The following is a 23374-nucleotide window of genomic DNA, read 5'->3' on the forward strand; positions in this document are numbered from 1 at the left end:
CTGCTCTAAACATCCTTAGGTAATTTTTCTAAAAAAGCAAACATTCCCATTGCTGAGACATATGTTTAGAAGATGCACATGGTGATTCTTAGACAAACAATGTGGGCACAAAGTGGGAACTCAATAAACATTTGTTGCTTGAGTCAATGACTTAGGTACATCTAGAGTAGGAGTTATTATAAGAGCAGGTAAGTACTACAGATATGTATGTTTTCCTAACTTAACCAGTATGTTGTATCATACCAAAGAAATATCTGTAAAACTCGCTTTACAGCATGTACTGGTTTAGAAAAAAAATTGACAGGAACACAACTGTCAGCCCTATCTCTCCTTTAGAACATTCAGCATTATTATTTTCGGAAGGTGATTAATCAGGGACTTAGTAAACTTTGATATGTTGTATGAACAAAAAGTTCAGTTGAAGAAAAAATCACCTTTCTGTGAGACAGACAATCAATCAATGTTTTTCAAAACATGGAAATTAAGATGAATAATTTGCTTTCTCATATGTTGACAATGAATAGAATGGAAAAGCTTCATGGAACTCAATCACAATTATATTATTCAATATTACATTTACTGGGGTATATTTAAGTGGTATAATAAAATCACGTAATTATTTATTTCACAATATTTAAACTGAGACATAATAGTAACTGCAAATTTAAAACTACCCATTAAACAGCCTCTCATACAGACAGAGACCTTTGTATGATAGAGCTGCAGGATTTACATCTGCAACAAGACACACAGGATGGGAGGCCTTCTTTTGAGCTTTTTGACTTCACCCATGGACACAGACCCCGAAGCCCACAATATCATTTTCTGAGATCTGTAGAAAATCTTACTTAAACATATCTCCATAATGCCTGAACATTTGGGTCACAAAGTAGGGAGTAGGTGGGATATTCACTCAAACTTTCCTGTGGCTACACGTTTGAATCTAGTCCTTCTGTGTTACCAGCGGACAGGACACCCAAGCCTCTGATTACATCTGTGATGGTCTATAAAAACTGTTGGTTTGAATTTCTATTTACTTTACATCCTAGCAAGCCAATCCATTTGCTAGTGCCTTCTGGGCAAAATGCCTGGGTTTTGTAAAAAACGAACTCCTATGGAAAAGGAAACATAAACCCAAGTGAAATACATTTCAATTGTTGGTGTTCTGGGTTGTTACCTTTCTGTACCTTGATGTACATTTTCCACAACAATGATGTTGAACCTCTGGTTAACTCAGGAGCATTTTCATTTCAGGGAAACTCCTGTAGTGACATCATACAGTTGTCCGTTTTGGGACTGTCCTGCAAGTTTTTTTGTGTGTTTTTTTTTGTTTGTTTTTCTGTTACCATCCTGTTGTATTATCATAAACAGATGATTGTTTACCTCCATGATTTCTGCACTGAGCACCCAGACATGTCTCTTGATTATTTTTGTTGACTATATGTAATCACCCATAAGCCAGTGCAAATCCTAAGCATAATTACCCTGTCCGAAAGTAGAAATTAACATAAAACATATCTGTCAGTTAAATTCAATAAGGATTTGACCGAATTCCCTCTGATTCATCCTAGTTAGAATCCGAGGCAGCCATCGTTTACTTTGAAAACTGCCCAGCAGGTGTATGAATAGCAACTCCAAAAAGTGTAGAGCCTTGACCATTTTAAAGAAGGCAACACCCCTTCTAAAAACATAACTGCTGAGCTCATCAAAGAAATCTCACACCGCCGTCTTGTGCTCTCGAAAAGCTGCGGAAAAGCGCAGTGTTCCGCTGAGCAAAGAGCTACTCTCTCACTGTTCATTTTGGTTTCTGTTTTCTATCCTTAATGAGAAGCAAATCAATTAACAGGACATATGACATGGTGGTTAGTCACCTAAGGGAAAGTATTAGTAGCCTCATTAACTTGGTGAACCCTTCCAGCTCTCACCTAGAGTTACCATCGTGCGGACCCATGACTAATCCTGCCCGGCAATCCTTGAGGTCTGGAAACCCACTCTTTGACCCAGGCCAAAGCAATACCCAGTGAATAACCGCTGGTGCCCCAAGCCCACTCACACCGACGTCAGGAAACCGTTCCCGAGAAAGGCAACGTGCGGGGGTGGGGGGATCTCTTCCCGGCCCCACCCTTGAAAGTTGCAGGGAGTGGCACCCAAAGAACTTTCCCAGATTGTTCTCTGTCACCGCTCAGGGAGGTCCGCTCCAGCCTTTCCCCGCTGAGCCAATCTGCCCCGCCTGCCAAGCCCCTCCTTCCCTGCACCTTTAACGGCTGGGAGCAGAGAGCCGCGGCTGAGGGTTCACTTCTCAAGAAGTCGCACCGGTTTTTCGAGCTCCGCTCTGCGCCTGGAGAGCCACAGCAGCGGGAGCGGGCGCCGCCGGGTGAGTCACTGTTTGGAAACGGAGTGGGCGGGCAAGGGTGTGAGAGAATGAATGATGTCAGGAGCGCGCAGGGCGGCGGGCGGGGAGAGCGGGCCGCGGGGCCGCGGTAAACACCGAGCGCCGCGGCGCGGGCTGAGCGGGGAGACCCCGCCCTCCGCGCGCAAGGAGCCGTCCTCGGCAGCCAGAGCCCGGCCGGTGCTGCAGCGCCGCCGAGAGCGGCCTCGGAAGCGGCAGCCGCGGGAGAGACCCGGGAGGTGCTTCCCCGGCAGGGCCGAGGCAGGACCGGGCGAGACCCCGAGGAAACTTTACAGCGGCTTCGGCCGGGGGCGGCTGCGGCTGCGGCAGCGGGCTCCGTCCGCTAGCAGATCCCGGGCCCGGGAGCTGGTGCGTCCGGCCGGGAAGATCTGGAGCCCCAGGTGAGAGCGGGTAAGGAGCGCCGGAGGGGCCGGGGAGGAGGATGGGCTGGAAAGCCGTGCGGCGGGCGCAGCGCGGGGAGGGCATGGTGGACTGCGAACGCGGACGTGGCTCTAATTCGGCTCCCACGCGCCCCGCCCCAAGGCATCCTTCCCTGATTTTGCCTGATAGAGAGGATGGACGTGTGGCTTCGTCTCCACGCTCTGAGCATTCATCTCATTCATTTGCAACCATTGCGGGTCACTCGGTCCTGACGTTGAAAGGACACAGACTGAACCATAGATTGTCCTGAGCCACTCTGGAGGTCAGGACTTTAGTTCAAAGGAGGTGGAGGAGGGACTGTCTTTAAGCTTTTTTGAGAGGCACTTACTGATGATGTGTGAACGGTAAGAACCCAGCTCTGGGCTGCCCACACTGAAACGTTTCCACGTTTGGCATTCCAAAGCTACTACCCTTAAGGAAAGGGAGGCTTGGTGTTTCAGCGCAGATAGGTGCGACTGGACCCGTCTACTTCTCTGAGGTATGAATGGTTAATAGCCCGCGGCTACGTCTTTAAACAACTCAAACGTTATGTCCTGTAATTTTTATATATCAGTCTCTGCCATTTTTCTATTTCATCTTGCTTGCTCTAATACGACCTTAGGATCGTTTTGACACGTATGTTAAATTTTTGAAGAGATTCAATTGTTTAGTGCCTCTAGGTGGGTGTGGATTTTGAACTTAACTTTCCAAATCCTTGGTTTCAATCCTAGTCACATCTGTTAATGGTGGGTTCTCAGTCGCATTAAACACTCTGAACTAGTAAAATGGGACTGTAACAACTTCAGAGGATAATAATGAGAGTTAAACCTCAGAAGACCTATCATAATGCCTGGCACAAAGCAGACCTCAACAAATTTTAACTGTTTATATATAAATAGTGTGTTCCAGCTGGCTTAGATGATCACCAATTAATTTCCACAGAATTTCCTACTTACAAACCTGGTGGGTTGAGGTTTAGGGTGTGAAATCCTTTGGCAAGTTCCTCAGAGTGTGAAGTAAGTTCAACGCTTCTGTGTGGATACCTGAAAGAGTTCGGGTTCCCACCCCATACCAGGGGAACTGCCTTTCACTAAACAGAGTCAGAGCAGTGGCTGAAAGTGACAAATGGAATTTGGAGGAAGAAAGGATGTGTGGATAACTCTCTAACTTTACCCTTAACTTGTTTTTTTGCCTTTTAAAAAAATACGCAGGACAAAATTGTAGCCCTTTCCTTGGTTTGCTGCTGGCCTTACTTCACAGTAGTCTTCTGGTTGAAGTGTTTTTTTAACGAGTTAATGTTTAATTTGGTTTCTCTAGTTTCATTTTTCAGTAAAGCTGGTTGACTTTTGAACGTGGAGGGAAACACTTGGACACCTTTGGGTTTTCACGGAATCTTATAAAAACCCCTAGGAGACAGTTGGAGGGATAGGGAGCATTTGCTCAGGTGTTACTGAAAACATTTGTTCTTACCTTATATCTGCAACAACTTTTAGGGTCAAAGGTTACAGGGAATGTTTTTTTCCACAGTGTGATGCAGAGATCTTGGGCATCAGAATCCAGAAGACCTAAGGCTATCCGGGTGGTAACTTACTGGCTGTGTTTCTCTGAGCAATTAAACTCTCTGGAATTCTTGTGGGACTTTAAACAAAATATAGGGAAAAACATAGAAATAATCTTACCTCTATTAAAATAGACAATGGAATACAAATGAGAACTTTTAAAAAAGTGATACGTTGAAGTGAGATGTTGTTTGTTTTCTTTTCTTAAGGAAGAATTACCAAGAATTCTAGACAGTTTCAGATAAGAGTAGCCTATCCACCTTTATCTAATTCCCTTATGAGGGATTTGAAGCCTCCATTGTGAACTACTACTATCAGATATTTATTCAGTTGGTGAATGTTTAGTGAGCGGCTACTATATTCCAGCCACTGTGCTAGGTACTAGCAATGCTAACATGAAGGAGGCACTGTAACTGGCCTAAAGACTGGTAGAAAGAGCCCCTAGCCTTTGATTATGGAGAGGAAAAGAGTCAAAAAGAAGGAGAGAGGAAGGGACTTGGGAGGAAACCAGAAATGATTAGGCTATGATAGGCTGCCTCCCACTGATAATTTGAGATCTACTGGCTTTCTAGTGAACTGGGTCTCATAAGTTTTGAGGCTGAACCATGCACGTATGCCTGAACCATGCACGTATGCCTTGCTTTACCCAGTAACAGTATTATATAGACAAATTTAGCCCTTAAGTCAAGTTTTTTTTTTGCGGTACGCAGGCCTCTCACTGTTGTGGCCTCTCCTGTTGCGGAGCACAGGCTCCAGATGCGCAGGCTCAGCGGCCATGGCTCACGGGCCTAGCCGCTCCGCGGCATGTGGGATCTTCCCGGACTGGGGCACAAACCCGTGTCCCCTGCATCGGCAGGCGGACTCTCAACCACTGCGCCACCAGGGAAGCCCAAGTCAAGTATTTTTAAAATAAATTTATTTTATTTTATTTTAATTTTTGGCTGTGTTGGGTCTTCATTGCTGCGTGAGGGCTTTCTCTAGTTGTGGCGAGCGGGGGCTACTCCTCGTTGTGGTACGTGGGCTTCCCACTGCGGTAGCTTCTCTTGTTGTGGAGCACGGGCTCTAAGCACGTGGGCTTTGGTAGTTGTGGCTCACAGGCTTAGTTGCTCCGCGGCATGTGGGATCTTCCCAGACAAGGGCTTGAACCTGTGTCCCCTGCATTGGTAGGCGGATTCTTAACTACTGTGCCACCAGGGAAGTCCTTTTTTTTTTTGATGTGACCATTTTGTAAAAGTCTTTATTGAATTTGTTACAATATTGCTTCTGTTTTATGTTTTGGTTTTTTGGCCGAGAGGCATGTGGGATCTTAGCTCCCCTACCAGGGATCAAACCTGCACCCCCTGCATTGGAAGGTGAAGCCTTAACCACTGGACTGCCTGCGAAGTCCCAAGTCAGATAATTTTAACCATATCAGAGCAAACTTGTTTAAATGACATCTGAAGGGTAAAATCAGTTCAGCCAAGATTTCTTTACTGTGAGCAAAGAAAGCACTGTCGTAGATTTTTAAGAGAATAATCGCTGTATGTGAATAGTGTAATATTTCAGTTTCTTACTTGTATAGGTTTAAAAGTACAAGGTAAACAAATCAGCCGCCACCCAGAAAATCACTTAGTGTTATATCCTCAAATGCTTTCTCACCGCTATGAACATACAACATCGAGAGCTAACATGTGTAGCATTTACTGTGGTAAGTGCTGTATGCCAGTTACTTTATACAGAGAATCTCATGTTATCCTCACTCTAACCTATGAGGTAGGTACAATTATGGAGGAAAAAAACTGCTTGAAGGAAATTAAGGAACTTTCCTGAAGTTACACAGCTAGAAAATTATTCTCTACAAAACCGGGTTTGTTCTCTACATACTGTTTTCTAACTTTTTTTGTCACCCAAATATGGATGCCTCTATATCACTAAAATATGCTTAAACAGTGTCTTTTATAGTTTTCTACTGAATGGCTGCATCTCAACTTAACCAATCCCTTATCGTTGGACAGTTAGTTTGTTTCCAGTTTTCACTATTTTAAGCAACTCTGCAATAAGTATCCTTCTAACTATATATGTGTGCAATCCATGATTATTTTAGTCATTTTAAAAAGTGAATTATGATCTTTAATTTATCTGCCTTTTTTTCACCATATTCAGAATTAGAAACTTTCTCCTTTCTCTTTCAAATTTGTTATAATTTCTGTTCCTTTAGTGTTTCTCTTAAGATTTCAGCAATAGGATCAACATTCTCTATGGAGGGGCACAATAAGTCAGTAGCTCATTACGCAAGGGATTTATGATGAAAACGGAACACAGAGCCTTTCTTAACAACTATTTGTGTTTGTATTATTGTTATTAGACATAAAGCTGAACTTCTTTTATGGGGAAATATAGCAGAATGGAGCAGTGCTGATTTTGCCAGGCAGAAAAGAAATTTTAAAAAAAAATTTTATTGACGTATAGTTGATTTACAGTGTTGTGTTAATTTCTGCTGTACAGCAAAGTGACTCAGTTATACGTATATATTCTTTTTCATATTGTTTTCCATTATGGTTTATCACAGGATATTGAATATAGTTTCCTGTGCTATACAGTAGGACTTTGTTGTCTATCCATCCTGTATATAATAGTTCGCATCTGCTAATCCCAAACTCCCAAACCTTCCCTCCCCCTTGGCAACCACAAGTCTGTTCTCTATGTCTGTGAGTCTGTTTCTGTTTCATAGGTATGTTCACTTGTGTTGTATTTTAGATTCCACGTATAAGTGTTTGTCTCTCTTTCTGACTTACTTCGCTTAGTATGATAATCGCTAGGTTCATCCATGTTGCTGCAAATGGCATTATTTCATTCTTTCTTTATGGCTGAGTAAGTCTATTGAAAATATGTACCACATCTTCTTTATCCATTCCTCTGCTGAAGGACATTTAGGTTGTTTCCATGTCTTGGCTATTGTAAATAGTGCTGCTATGAACATAGGGGTGCCTGTATCTCAGAAAAGAAATTCTACTTCTACAATTTGCCTCCTTGGTACCCAGTAGGATAGACAGGTTGCATTTTGCAGATATTACATATACAGCAGATGTATCATCAGGTTTAGAATAAGCTCATCACTTTTAAACCTTTTAAAAAAATCTTAGAGGGCTTCCCTGGTGGCGCAGTGGTTGAGAGTCCGCCTGCCAATGCAGGGGACACGAGTTCGTGCCCCGGTCCGGGAGGATCCCACATGACGCAGAGTGGCTGGGCCCGTGAGCCATGGCCGCTGAGCCTGCACGTCCGGAGCCTGTGCTCTGCAACGGGAGAGGCCACAACAGTAAGAGGCCTGCATACCGCAAAAAAATAAAATAATAAAATAAAAATATTTTAGAAATTTGTTGTTTGATCTCTTGAGAAGTGTATCACTGCTAAGACATTTTCCGGTTGATTTAACGAATGAAAGTGCAAGAAATATCCATTAGCTAGTTTTCATTATAGGTATAAAGCATTTCTTCATTTAAACATTTCTCAAGTTTTATTATAATATCATACCCTCTTTGCTACCCTGAGTCAAACTTTTATTTTTATTATTATTATTTTTTGGCTGCATCGGATCTTAGTCTCAGCACACAGGCTACTGTCTAGTTGTGGTGCACAAGCTCAGTAGTTGCGGTGCGCGAGCTCAGTAGTTGCGGCACATGGGTTTAGTTGCCCCAAGGCATCTGGGATCTTAGTTCCCCCACAAGGGATTGAACCCACGTCCCCTGCATTGGAAGGCGGATTCTTAACCACCGGACCACCAGGGAAGTCCCAAGTCAAACTTTTAATTTTGCTTTGGGTTTATATTTCCATATCCAATGCTAGTTATTTTATCCTCATGGTTTTGATAAAGGATGTTGGAATATGAGTAGTGTTCAATTCAGCCTCTTCATACAGAAACCCAGATAAGTTCAATTTGTTAATTGCTAACAATGACTTTTAATTCAAAGCAGAATTTAAAAAACAGTTAATAAAATTGTAGTATAAATAGGTTAATCAGTTATTTGCTGATTGGTTTTCCCTACTGTCAAACCCTAATTTGATGATTTGCTTACAGTTTAAAATTCAGCCTTACAATTCTGTGTCTTTAGATTGATAGTGTCACTTAAAACTTTCAAACAAACTTGTGCATGTTCTTAGATCTTTTTTTAAAAAGCAGCATTAACTGGATTGAGTGTTTGTCTTATATTTACATCTTTTCTCCCAGTAAACCCCTTGTACTATTTAAAAAGAATAAAACCACATACTAAAATTGTTAAAGAGGAGGGAATAAAAGGAGATGAATGATAATTTTGAAGCCACAGTTGTCAGAAAAGACAGCTACTAAAAGTCAGATGAAGTGAAAGTCTCTGGAAGGGACCTTCAGGTAAGTGTCATTTCTCCGCCTGGTAGTAGCTGTGCTGAGGTTCATTTAGGGTGATACATTTGACTGTGGAAAGAGAAATACCCAAGTGTTAGGGCTGGCCTCAGGCAAAATTGAGACATTGAGCTGAAATTCTCACCTTAGGGCATCCTTAACTCTGAGTTTACTGGGCAGGACTTGCTTACACCGAGAAAGTGCTCGATGAGTACCTGTATAAGGGCAAATTGCTATCCAGTTGAAACTGTGGACCTGGAGGCATCATATTTATGGAAAACTAGGGGATGAGTATCCACCTCTGGAATTTATTTTATTTTTGGCCACACCACGCAGCATGCGGGACCTTAGTTCCCTGACCAGGGATCGAACCCGCCCCCTGCAGTGGAAGCTCCTGACTGCTGGCCCCGGGAAGTCCCCTACCTTGGGAATTTAATGACCTCTTTTCAATTAAGATGATTAGAAATGCAAAATACGCCATAAGAGTTAAACTTCTGAAAAGCTTTTCCACAAATGGGAGGGACTGAAGGGAGGAGTAGCCCTGGAGGTGGGGAAACAACTGTAGAAAGATGCAGATGTGCCAAAGGCAGACTCTGTGTCCCTTGGAAGGTAGTGCCTAATCCCAAGGCTTGCTGGGAATTGGCTCCTGCTGTTGAAACTGGGGTCACCTGTGATCCTGTAGGGTCTGGCCTGCCAGGGGTGAACATGCACGTTCCGGGCCTCTCTTCCCTGCTCTGTTGATGAGAATCATCCCGGGAAGCCCCTCTTAACATGCACCCCACCCAGATGGGTTCAGGATACTTTTCCTTACCTGGGAGTACTTCAAGTAGGTAGTCTGATCTAACTAGAGAAAATGGGAAGGAACGAGTTTTCATTTAGGGAGTAGGGAAAAGGGTTAAAGTGGTTTTGGATTAGGGATCACTTAGCTAATTGGTATGCCAAGGAGGGGCCCCTCTAGATAGCAGCCCACTTCCAGTGAGAAGTGAAGACCTCTCAGGAAAAGACTGGCAGCAGGAGTTGAAAATGAAGCTAAGCCTTTAAAACAGAGAGCCGCCAAACGCTTGAGTCGCTTGAGTCGGTTCTCCAAGCTTCACCAAACACAGATAGCACAGTAAAATAGCGATGGTTAGATAATGGTAGATACTCTGAGATAGGTTCTAGAGGAGATTAAATCAAATTCTCTATCTTCAGACAGCCCTGCAAAATAGAAATTGTGTTATCTCCACTGTGGAAGTAGGGAAACAATTTAGAAAGGTTAACATACTCAAGGCTGCAGAGCTGGTGAGAAGAAGAGCAGGGTTTTGAAGCCAGGGGCAGCCGATTCTCTTGCCCACGCACTGCCCAGTATCCCCTAGGCTTTCTGTAATCTCTCCGCTAGCTTTGGAGATGCAGCAGGTTTGAGGGGGGGGACATACTTTGATATGGGATTGTATGTCTACCACCCATCTCCTGGAATGCTTCTCTGGTCTGTGCTGCTTCAGGCCATGAAGTAATGCCAGAGAGACGAAGGCCCATAGGCTTACTCGGGCCACACTTGGACTTAAGTCCCAGCAACATCCCTCACCACTAGGTGACCTGAGCAACTTCCTCTGATGAACCTCCATTTCCTGGCTGTGAAATGGCAATAAGATCGTTTTTACTTCCTAAGGTGATAATGAATTATATTACTTTAAATGTGTAAAACACTGAGGATAATGCTTGGTTCATAGTTAATATTTGGTGGCTCAGCTATTACTTTTTTAAAAATATTTATTTATTAATTATTTATTTTTGGTTGCATTGGGTCTTATGCTGAGTGTGGGCTTTCTCTAGTTGTGGCGAGCAGGGGCTACTCTTCATTGCGGTGCGTGGGCTTCTCATTGTGGTGGCTTCTCTTGCTGTGGAGCACGGGCTCTAGGTGCGCGGGTTTCAGTAGTTGTGGCACATGGGCTCAGTAGTTGTGGCTTGTGGGCTCTAGAGCACGGGCTCAGAAGTTGTGGCGCACGGGCTTAGTTGCTCCGTGGCATGTGGGATCTTCCCGGACCAGGGCTCGAACCCGTGTCCCCTGCATTGGGAGGCGGGTTCTTAACCACTGAGCCATCAGGGAAGCCCTCAGCTATTACTTTTTGCATATAGACTATACTTCTAACTTTTCAAACAAAGGGTTCATTCCTGTTGTCCCCCAAATCAAATTGTTTCTTGTTATTTCTCATGAAGGTAGTGTATTTTTCTTGTAACCTAATAGCCATTTGTTATATCTTGCCTGCATTGGTAGGATCTGGGTCCTATCCCTCTCTCCTCCTCCCTTCCTTCAGGGTTAAAATAAAATTATTAAAATTGGTCGTCCACTGCCATTGAATTCAAGAACTTTCATAAGAAGTATATAACATCAGCTGTGAATGCTGAAAAGCTTTCAAAGCTGCCATCACAATATGCCAGCCCTCTCAGCAGATGCTGGTAGCGCTGGTGAGCATAACTGCCACTGTCCCTCACAAAGCTCAGCCTTCTGCGGAGTATTGTACCATGAGCACCACTGTCCCAGAAAATGCGGGGCCATTAAGAATCACAGACCCTACTGTCCTCCCCGGACAGTATGCTCTACATCTTTCTTTAGGAGGCCCTGAGACGGTCTATCTAACACAGCCGCTACTGTTTTGTGAGATTTGCATTTGATCTGCAAGTTATTTAACCATCCAGTTATTACTGCCCCAGTAGTTGCTACCAAACTTTAGTACCAACAAAGGGCATTGTTTCTGTTAAATCAATATTTATGTGTGTATATATATATGATATCATATCCTCTGTGAAGGGTTAGCTAGTGCTGAGAGGTACACTCCCTTGGTGTATAGTTTGGTTGGCAAGTTATAAGCAGCAAAGCAGGAACATTTACAATTTTATTTTCCAAATACTTGAAGCATTCACTCTATGCCAGGGTTTGTTCTGAGCACGTAGAACTCTTATACTCATCTCTTCCTCCTTAAACACTCTGAGACAGATATCATTATCCCCATTTTAAGACTCCTCTTTTGAGACACAGAGAAGTTAAGTCACTTGCCTAAGGTCACACAGCTAGTATGAGGCACTGTGGTTTGTAGAATCTAGCATGTATCTCACACCTTGGGCCTCATTTTATCCTTGCACATGCAGTTTTAGCAAAGGCAACATCACACCCGTCCACACATGCTATCACCTCCTTATGATTTACCGTGTGGAGGACTACAGCTAGGTCATATATTTCAGTGTTGCTGTTGAAATGTATTGATGATACAGTATTGTCAAACATTTCTCTCAAAAAGCCTGTGAGTGCTCAGTCAGGCCTGGTGGTGTGTCCGGGAAAGGAGCCGTGCATTCATTCTCCCAGTCCCCTGATCAGCACACTCAGCTGCAACCTCTTCCTGCTGCTTTTTTTTTTTTAAACATATTTTTTGAGTTCTCAATTTTTTAAAAAAATTATTTATTTATTTATGGCTGCATTGGGTCTTCATTGCCGTGCACGGGCTTTCTCTAGTTGCGGCGAGCGGGGGCTACTCTTCGTTGTGGTGCGCGGGCTTCTCATTGCAGTGGCTTCTCTTGCTGTGGAGCACGGGCTCTAAGGTGCGCGGACTTCAGTAGTTGTGGCAAATGGGCTCGGTAGTTGTGGCTCACAGGCTCTACAGCACAGGCTGAGTAGTTGTGGTGCACGGGCTTAGTTGCTCCGTGGCAGGTGGGATTTTCCCAGACCTGGGATCAAACCCGTGTCCCCTGCCTTAGCAGGCAGATTCTTAACCACTGCACCACCAGGGAAGTCCTCCTGCTGCTTTAATGTTACTTATTTTTTTAAGTTTTAGGGCTTTCACCCATTGTAAATTAAAATATTTAAAAATCCTTATTGGAGGAGACTAGCTTGCATATGTGAGGTTTCTTTGAATGTTTTCTAGTTACTCTTGGAGATGGTGGTAGGCAGAATAATGGTGCCCCAAAGATGTCCACATCCTAATCCCCAGGAACTATGAACCTGTTATGTTACCTGGCAAGGAGGGATTAAGGTTGCTAATCAGCTGACTTAAGATATGGAGAGTATCCTGGGTGATCTGGGTAGACCCAATGTAATCACAAGGGTCCTTATAAGTGAAAGAGAAGAGTCAGAATCAGAGAGTTGGCACCTTTAGGAAAACTTCCAACGGCCATTGCCGGCTTAAGATGGAAGGGGGCCATGAGCCAAGGAATGCACACCATCTCTTAGAAGCTGGGACAGGCTGGGAAATGGATTCTCCCCCGGGCCTCCAGAAAGGAGCACAGCCTGGCTGACATTTCAGTGTTAACCCACTGAGTCCCCTTTTGGACTTCTGATTTCTAGAAGTGTGAGAGAAGAAATTTGTGTCGTTTTAATCCATTAACTTTATAGTCACTTATACAGCTGCAACAGGAAACTAATACAGAGAATTTCTAGAACAATCAGTGCTTTGATTTGTTCCTTTATGCCAGCCCTGTGAAAGAGCTGCTTCATCTCGTGATTTATCGTATGCACACGTCAAGTATAGCAAGTATTTACATTTGAGGGGGGGCTGTTTTATTTTGCATATAAACTGAACCACTTTGGGGCAGAGGGAGTTAACTTTTTATCATTCTATACATTTGTGTACAGATGTATGCTGTCTATTTTAAAGGACAGTATCAAGGTGTTAGCAAAAAAAGAAAAGTCTTATTGATTCCAGAGCAAGTGGAGCCTCCCGGGCCTTTCATCAGAGTTGCCTAACAGAAATGTGGCCGTCCTTACAGCCTTGCATTTGTTTGGGGTAAGATGATGGTCCACATGCGATGGTGGTGATGGTTGTGGCATTATCCCTTGAGTTTTGACTCCAGATTCTCTTTATTTTATTTTTATTTTTTATTTATTTTTTATTGAGGTATAGTTGATTTACAATATTATATTAGTTTCAGGTGTATGACATAGTAGTGATCCAAAATTTTTATAGATTATACTCCATTTATAGTTATTATAAGATATTGGCTGTGTTCCCTGTGCTGTACAACATATCCTTGTAGCTTATTTATTTTATATATAATAGTTTGTACCTCTTAATCCCCTACAGCTATCTTGCCCCTTCCCCCTTCCTCTCTCCCCACTGGTAACCACTAGTTTGTTCTCTATATCTGTGAGTCTGTTTCTTTTTTGTTATATTTGCTAGTTTGTTTTATCTTTTAGATCCCACATATAAGTGATAACATACAGTATTAGGCTTTCTCTGTCCAACTTATTTCACTAAGCATAATGTATCCTCCAGGTCCATCCATGTTGTTGCAAATGGCAACATTTTATTCTTTTTTATGGCTGAGTAATATTCCATTGTATGTATATGTGTCTCACATCTTCTTTACCCACTTGTTTATTGATGGGCACTTAGGTTGCTTCCATATTTTGGCCATTGTAAATAATGCTGCTATGAACATTGGGGTGCCTGTATCTTTTCGAATTAGTGTTTTCATTTTCAGATATATACGCAGGAGTGGGATTGCTGGATCATATGGTAGTTCTATTTTTAGGTTTTTGAGGAACCTCCGTACTGTTTTCCACAGTGGCTGCACCAGTCTACATTCCCACCAACAGTGTCCAAGGGTTCCCTTTTCTCCACATCCTCACCAACATTTGTGGTCTTTTTTTTTTTTTCTTTTTGCGGTACGCGGGCCTCTCACTGCTGTGGCTTCTCCCATTGCGGAGCACAGGCTCCGGACGTGCAGGCTCAGCGGCCATGGCTCACGGGCCCAGCCGCTCCGCGGCATGTGGGATCCTCCCGGACCAGGGCTCGAACCCGTGTCCCCTGCATTGGCAGGCGGACTCTCAGCCACTGCGCCACCAGGGAAGCCCATTTGTGGTCTTTTTGATGATAGTCATTCTGACAGATGTGAGGTCAGGTTCCCTTTACATTTTAAAAATCTTTTTCTTGCTGTGCTTGCCTAGCAATGTTATTATGAATTCTTTGAGAGCAAGAGCACTTCTATACAATGGCTTTTCAAATTGTAATAAATTAAACAAATAAAAGGTGGTATCATTCATTGGGTCATCTGTAGTAAGTACCTAGAGGGTTATAGACCCCAGAGTAGACGATATCTTGGAATCAATGTGTCAATTATGGAAATAAAAAATAGCAAGAATTATCATAATGGACGGGGTTAGTTTTTGGTTTTTGTTTTTTTAAGGAATCCTCCAGTAACAATCTTAAATTGTTATTTGGAGACAGCTTGCATCAGTTAAGGATCCTTTTGTGCAATGTAGAAATAGCACCAGTGTAAGAACTAAAATCTTGGGAATTTTCCTGCTTAAGAAATGAAATAAGGGATAATATAAGATTTTTGGTAGTTTTAAAGAAATATGGGTGGAACACTAGCTGGATGGTGTAATATATACATATAGCAGTTTCTAGAGGGAAGAGACTGTCTTGTGTAGAAGTAGAAAAAAATTGGAGACTCTTAAAACCACAGAGATAGGATATTTGGAGTCATTTTGTTAAGGACATATTTTATTTAAAAACATATTTTATTTAACCAATGTATCAAAATGTTATATTTAGTATTATCGATTTTAATCATTATCGATTATAATCAATATAAAAATTCTTGACATTTTAACTTTTTTTCTAAATCTTCGAAACCTGCTGTGTATTCTGAACTTAACTACGCACGTCAGCTTGGGTCGGCCACACTTCAAGTGCTCAGTGACCACATGGGGCTAGTGGCTGCTTTGACAGGCAGTGCAGCTCTGGCCAGCCTTATCCTTAAGGAACAATACCCTGCATGAATCTGAGGTTATCCTCAGAACTATCCCTGTATTTTATTTTATAAACTGAATAAAATAATAATATAATCTATATAATATAATAATATAATCTATATACAATAATATAAAATATTATTGTATTTTGTAAATTATTACAATAATAATTATAATTTATTGTATTTTATAAACTGAATTATATCATGGAGTCACCAGAGAAAACTGGTTCTGGTGCCTTTTGCTGGAATGAGTGAACTGGCTGAATGATACAGTGAAACATGTCTCTAAGGTTGTCTGTAATATACATTTGTGAATTTCAATGCCAGGAGGTGTGCCTGGGCCTATAAATGAAATATGTAGATTATTAGGTTCTTATTATTATGCTTATAGGAAATATGGCTGCTCATATGCCTTGGTGAGCTGTGACAAGTGGGATGTGTGTGGCATCTACCCTGGTCTCAGTCCCAGAGCCTCACCACACTTACTTCCTCTCATGTGTCACCTCGCTGTCTACCTGTTCATCCGTCACCACCTTCACCCTATCCTTGCCCTGTTTATATGCATGATGCTGCTTACTAATTTGTGTTCTTGTTCAGTTGCTTATTGTGACAATTTAGGAAGCAAGGCCACTGTAAGACCTAGATCAGAGAAATCATTACTTGATATCAAATATCAGTCTGCCAGGAATAGATAAGATTAGACTGTAAGAAAACACAGGTGCAGTATGAGAGGTAGAGGGCTAGGGGAGAGAGGGGTAGAAGGTGGGGGAGGGAGGGAGGGAGGAAGGAAGGAAGGAAGGAAGGGAGAAAAGGAGGTCGGGAGAAAGGGAGAAAGGAAAGAGTACCATTCTGTGCAGGAAAATCACCTAAATGCAGAGGAAGGAAATCATGGTGGAGGATTTTGTAGCAAAACATTCCCCCAGCCACTGGACAAGCTGCTGTTCTCACCAAGGTCTCAAGATAGGTTGCTCTGGATTTCATAAATATATTGACTTTATCAAATACCTGTACTACACAGGTGGCTGAGACCAGTCCTAAGCCCGCCTCAGCCCCTTCTGAAATTGATAAACGCATTCAACACAGTTTTCGAGCACTTGCTATGTGCTAGACTTGATTCTTGATTCTAGGGATTCAGTGACCAATAGATACTCAAGGTTTCTACCCTTAATGGAGATTGTATGAGTTTATGTGTTGAGAGAGGAAAAAGTGCTGAAAAGGGAGGTTGAGCAGATGATAAGCAAGTAAAACTAATAAACAAGATCAGTTCAGACTTGGACCAGTTCTTTCAAGGACACATGTAGAGATGACTGGGGAAACCTGCCCTAGCACAGTCCGGAAAGTTTGTCAGAGGTTGGACTTGCACTGAGGGGTGAAGGGTGAGAAGGAGCTAGTAGAGGGAACAGGGAGAGCGCTTGGTTACACAAGGGAAGGAAGGGAGACCAGTCTGGCCGCAGTGTCTGCGCAGGAAGGAATAGTGAGAAAGACGGTGGCGAGGCAGGCAGGACCCGGTGAGGAGGGGCTGGTACTTGCAAAATTTGTAAGGCCTATGGATTTTATTCCAAATGCAATGAGAAGGCATTGTGAAGTGACCTAAGAAGGAGAGACACATGGTCCGATTTACATTTGTAACAGATCTGTCTGCTGGGCAGAGCGGAGTAGAAGGGGTCCAGCGTAGAAGCAAGGAGACCAGTTATGAAGCTATTGGCAGCATTCTACGTGAGAAGTGATGCAGGCTGGAGCAGCGTGGCAGTATTAGAGATGGAGAGCAGTGCATGGTTTTGAGAGGTTTGGAGATAGAGTCGACAAGACTTAATGGATAGGTCTGGATGGGTGACGTGACAGAGTAGGAGAAATCAAGCAGGACTCCTGGTGGGTGACGGGGTTGTAGGGAATAGAGTTCTGTTTTGGCCATTGGTTAGTATGAGTTGTCTGTTAGTCGTCCTAACGGAGATAGTTGTCAAACGGCCAGTAGTGATTCTGAGAACTGCATTCAGGGACAAGATCAGGGCCAGTGGGTGTCAGCATAGAGTGGTATGTAAAGAGATGGGAAATCTAGAATCACCTGGGGAGATTTCCTAGGCAGAGAAGAGAGGCAGCGGAGATCAGGCCCCGAGGAATAACGGAGTTAATAAATAGATCAAGTAGGAGAACAGGGAGTAACCAGCGAGGTAGGAGGAGCACGAAAAGAGCAGTGTTCCAGGGGCTTCCCTGGTGGCGCAGTGGTTGGGAGTCTGCCTGCCGTTGCAGGGGACACGGGTTCATGCCCCAGTCCGGGAAGATCCCACATGCCATGGAGCGGCTGGGCCCGTGAGCCATGGCCGCTGAGCCTGTGCGTCCGGAGCCTGTGCTCCGCAACGGGAGACGCCACAGCAGTGAGAGGCCCGCGTACCGCAAAAACAAACAAACAAACAAACAAAAAAGAGCAGTGTTCCAGATGCCAACTAAATCGAGTGTTTAAGGCAGGATGGAGTAATCAGTTCTGTTGTAAGTTCTCGAGGAGTTGAGTAAGATGAGAACACAGTGCTCATTGGGTTTTACAATGTGGAGGATTCCTTTACATGGTGATCTTGTTGAACCTTTCAGAGGAGTGATTTAAAGCACAAATGACCTCCAGCCTCTCCTGCAGGGAGCTTTCCTCACTCTCTTCCTTCTCCAGTTCACCCCCATAGGCTAGGTGTCACCTCTTTGTTGCAAATAGTTAGGCTTTTCTCTTGTCACTGGACTACCATACTGTAATATGATTTTTCTGCTGAAACTATGTTTCTTCCAGCCTAAGCTCCTCCGGAGCAAAATTTATACATTTTTGTTCTTATTTCCTAGCATGATGTAGGCACTCAACACATGTTTTCTTTTAATATATATATATTTTTAAATAAATTTATTTATTTTTGGCTGCATTGGGTCTTCATTGCTGCGTGCGGGCTTTCTCTAGTTGCGGCGAGCAGGGGCTACTCTTCGTTGCAGTGTGCGGGCTTCTTACTGCGGTGGCTTCTCTTGTTGCGGAGCACGGGCTCTAGGCGAGCAGGCTTCAACAGTTGTGGCACGCAGGCTCTGCAGTTGTGGCTCGCAGGCTCTAGAGTGCAGGCTCAGTAGTTGTGGCGCACGTGCTTAGTTGCTCCGCAGCATGTGGGATCTTCCAGGACCAGGGCTCGAACCCGTGTACCCTGCCTTGGCAGGCAGATTCTTAACCGCTGCGCCACCAGGAAAGTCCCTGAACACGTTTTCTAAATTAATGGGTATTCTTTTTTTTTTAAACAAGATGTTGGAGGTAGGAGTTTATTAATTTATTAATTTATTTTTGCTGTGTTGGGTCTTCGTTTCTGTGCGAGGGCTACCTCTAGTTGTGGCAAGCTGGGGCTACTCTTCATCGCGGTGCACGGGCCTCTCACTATCGCGGCCTCTCTTGTTGCGGAGCACAGGCTCCAGACGCACAGGCTCAGTAGTTGTGGCTCACGGGCCTAGTTGCTCCGCAGCATGTGGGATCCTCCCAGACCAGGGCTCGAACCCGTGTCCCCTGCATTAGGAGGCAGATTCTCAACCACTACGCCACCAGGGAAGCCCAGTATTCTTTTTTTTTTTTTTAAATCATGTCTTTTATTTTTAAATTTTATTTACTTATTTTTTTACATAGCAGGTTCTTATTAGTTATCTATTTTATACATATTAGTGTATATATATGTCAATCCCAATCTCCCAATTCGTCCCACCACCCCGCGCCCCGCCCCATGGGTATTCTTAAAAACTGCTTTTTTGCTTGCATTATTTACGCCTGTGTTGTGTCAGGCAGAAGCCAATGAAGAGCCCAGGTTTCCTGATACTCAGACTGCTGCCCTCTGCCTTCTGTAGCCACTGTCGGGCCTGGGCTGGATATATTTTGCCCAGGATTGCCCTCCCCTCCCTCCCCTCCCTCCCCCCACTTCCCCCACTCCCCCATACACACCTCACCAGTTGCCAGGGTTTGGTTTGGGAGGGTTACAAAGCTCTGATGCCCTCTTAGACATTTACCTGTACCTTGTTCCCTGTACCTTCTTGGGAGCCACATGTGAAAACCTGTGGAAATCACTTCTTATCTATTTCAGGAACCTCATCTCTTCCCCACCTCAGAGTTCTTTGGGTGAAGTCATCTGCGCTTGCTCCATAGGATTCACCATTTTGGAAACCTTTATTTGCCTCGTTGGATACTTGAGTATCTTTTTTATTTTTTGTGGTACGCGGGCCTCTCACTGTTGTGGCCTCTCACTGCTGTGGCCTCTCCCATTGCGGAGCACAGGCTCTGGATGCGCAGGCTCAGCGGCCATAGCTCACGGGCCCAGCTGCTCCGTGGCATGTGGGATCTTCCCGGACCGGGGCACGAATCCGTGTCCCCTGCATTGGCAGGCGGACTCTCAACCACTGCGCCACCAGGGAAGCCCGATACTTGAGTATCTTAAAGCCGTAGTAGCGACTGCGTAAAGCCACCCCCGAAGGGTTCTTTTTAGCAAGTTTCCTTCTTTCTTTTTGGTAGTTATTTTCCCACCAAGGCTGTGAGGAAGTGTTTTTTTCTTCTATGCTACTTCTATCACTTTGTTTTGCACTTCATTATCCTCCTGTTGCAACACCCTAATTATACTAGTTGCTGTGGAGATATTAAGTGTATTGCTAATAATGGAGGACTGTTCTTTTAGGTGGAAGAGTAAAAGCAAGGAAGGATATAAATCTTGTTTTTGTGCAAATGTCTCCTAGTAACAGCAATAACTAAGTGGTACTAGAGGCTATGGCGCAGAAATATCTATACGGGGTTGGTTTATGTTTTTAGAAAGGATTGGCTCTCTTAATTAAAGAAAATATTAATTTAAGCTTCTGGTCCTATTAGAGATTAACTCCTTATGTTAATACCTTACTATTCATTCTTTAATTTATATCCTTTGTTTAGTAGGATGTTGCTTCATATGGACAAAATCTTTTGTGGACTTTAGCCTTTACGAATTCATTTCTTAAAACCTTTTTTTTCTTTAAAAACTTTACTAAAGGAGACACATTTTTAAATTGTTCATCTGATTTGTATTTCATGAAATCTTACAATTTTCCATGAACTCTATTATAATTAAGGTGATTATGTGTCCTGATTTGCCCAGGACAGTCCCAGTGTATACATATTGTCCTGGTTTAATTATTAGTAAGTCTCTCTTTGACTCAAAACTGGCCTGGTTAGGGTGTTAAATTATATGGTCACCCTAATTAAAGACCACATTCAATAGAAAACTGAGGGAATGAAGTATCTTATATATTTTTTGGTTTTAGTTCATATAACTTCGATAGATAGATATAGATATAGATGGATATACATGTGGATTATATATATACATGCATACACACACACACACATAAGTATATCTATGTTTTTTCTTTTACTTTTTCCAACTAAACTTATAATTGAGAACTTGCCAAATATCTTGATACTGTGGAAAGATATATATTTGTTGTTGTGCTAAGCAAATCAAAAGACTTGCTCATCTTCCTGATTTCCTCACGTAATATTTTCACGAAGATAATTTTGACTGTGATAACGCCTGACCTGACTCCTCCTAGGTGGGCAGGATCTATTTTCAGGGGGCGATATCATCCTAACGGCAGCTGTTCTGATTCTTTTTTTTAAAAAAATAAATTTATTTAAAATTTTTGGTGCATTGGGTCTTTGATGCTCTGCGCAGGCTTTCTCTAGTTGCAGCGAGCAGGGGCTACTCTTCATTGCGGTGCGCAGGCTTCTCACTGCCGTGGCTTCTCTTGTTGTGGAGCACGGGCTCTAGGCGCGCAGGCTTCAGCAGTTGTGGCTCGCGGGCTCTAGAGCGCAGGATCAGTAGTTGTGCCGGCTCAGTAGTTGTGCCGCATGGGGCTTAGTTGCTCCGCGGCATGTGGGATCTTCCTCGACCAGGGCTCGAACCCGTGTCCCTGCGTTGGCAGGTGGATTCTTAACCGCTGCGCCACCAGAGAAGTCCCAGCTGTTCTGATTTGAAATGACTTCCTGTTCGTCAGGTTTTATTTCCGTCTGCCCAATACACGTGTCACCTCTTGTTCACGTTAGAATTTCCCCTTCTGCATGTGGAATGGGTGTATGTCCTAGAATGTTCTATTGCCTTGTCTGTTAGTGGTTCCATTTATTGATACACCCAGAAGCAGAACAACAGCTGTGGAGTAAGAAATGAAAGATCTTTTAAAATCTTAGATACCTTGAAGAATAAAAAGTGCTATTTTGATATTCATTCTTGCATTTAAAAAATACGCACATTCCTTGCCTAATCCTTTTCTCTTAATATCAGGTTTATTATTATAAAAACTCTGAAAATCATACTAAAGTTTTTATAGTTGATCATAGATCCTTGGGAAAATTTCTGGCAGGTTATGCTCTGTGGCCAAGGGGACCTTGAAGTGGTTTTAAAAGAAAGTAAGAGTGAATTAGGAGCATTGGAGACCATCTCTTGCAGTAATGTCTGGAAAAGGGTTCTGACACGTCCTTCAGTATGTCAGGAGAATAAAAGTTGGTTAAGGGGAAAGGCTTGGCAGGAACCAGCAAGCACCTGTTTTGTGTCAGACAGGGTGAACTCCTATAAACAAACAGACACGGTCCATCATCTCGTGAAGCCTGTCACCCAGTGTGGGAGACACCCAGGCAAAACAAGGAAACAAGAATATAATTAAAAATTATGAAAGTGGATCAGCAGTGCTGAGAGAGAATAAGAGGAGAGACTTACTTTAGACAGTGGTTAGGAAAGGACCCCTTTGAGGAAGGAGCATTAAAGTTCTGTCTGGGTTCCTCTCTCAGTGTTTCTCCACCTTTTGCTTTCATTATTGCCTTTTTCGACAGGTTTTTTCTAACCACTCCCTTCCCCCTGAGTAATTTTAATGCCCTTTGGAGGACCGCAAACTATTTTTCCATTCTTAGAGCACTCATTTTCACCACTGAGAATGCACACTCAGGTCCACAGTTACTGTCTGTGGACCTCATTTTGGGGGCAGTCAGAAATAAACTTTTATTAGGTTTAACATAGTATCTTGGATCCTCAACTGGATTTTAAGTTCCTTGAGGCAGGGAACCATCATCTAGTAATAATAGATGCCACTTAACATGACTTAAAAAAAAAAAATCTTCCATGAGGTTGAGAAAGGTGGAATAAAAATGTTGGAAGTAGAGTATGAAAAACAATCCTTCAATGGTCTAGTTAGTCTAATTTTTTATTTAGATGAAGAAACTAAGATTACTAGGAAGTTATTAATCAGTCTCTCTAAGGCAGTTTAGTGCCATTTCCAGGCCACTCTGGGTAAGGAGAAGATTCAGGAAGGTGGTGATTGTCAAGAGGAGGACTTCAGGTTTTATTGTAGAGCCTGAAGATTTGCCTGTGCACAAAGTTGAAATCTTAGAAAGACTAATTCGGCAGGCTCTTCTAATACTTTTCTGGAACATGATGATGATCATGACAAGGGTGCTGTTGCTAATAGGGACAAAAAGGAAAAATTTGATTAATAATGGCTTCTGTGTTTCAGAGGCAGCACGACACTGGTCTACAAAGAAAACTTTATAGGACTTGAGGAGAAAAGTGAACTAAAGATATAGAATACTAATAACCTTTTTCAGAGAAAGGAATTAAGGGGGTGATATAACTGTTCTTTATCATTGAGATTCTTTTTTTTTTAGGGTGAGATTATACATGTCTAAAGGACATGGGTTTACCAAAGATAATTCATGTTATATATATTAGGTTGGGAGGAAGGTAGAGAAATATATTTGAAATTAGGAGAAGGAAGCTATATTCTGGAGCTTTTTCTGTACTCTGTTTTTCTGTGTTAGTGTGTATGTGAGAGAAATTTAGCTCAAGCTACGTCTACTTATCGGGCAAACAGTCTTGGAAACTGGAGTAAAGTGTACCTGTCTTAATGAACGTTCGTCTT

At 43.0% G+C, this 23374-nt stretch overlaps 1 protein-coding gene across 11 annotated transcripts in view; it reads left to right on the top strand.

Moving 5' to 3' along the window:
• Nucleotides 1–2242: 2242 nt before the first annotated feature.
• Nucleotides 2243–23374, top strand: part of SGMS2 (sphingomyelin synthase 2) — a 116723-nt gene continuing 95591 nt past the window's right edge. For 5 of the 11 annotated variants that reach the window (XR_004483187.2, XR_004483188.2, XM_033427789.2 and 2 more), the window contains exon 1: nucleotides 2444–2800. The gene's annotated coding sequence lies outside the window, so the exon portion shown is untranslated. Of the gene's footprint in view, nucleotides 2375–2443; nucleotides 2801–3288; nucleotides 3309–23374 lie in introns of those variants that run through there. The other 6 variants (XM_033427790.2, XM_049708830.1, XM_033427793.2 and 3 more) reach the window with 3 other exon arrangements.

The sequence above is a fragment of the Orcinus orca genome, chromosome 4 (assembly GCF_937001465.1).
Source record: "Orcinus orca chromosome 4, mOrcOrc1.1, whole genome shotgun sequence".
Classification (NCBI taxonomy): Eukaryota; Metazoa; Chordata; class Mammalia; order Artiodactyla; family Delphinidae; genus Orcinus; species Orcinus orca.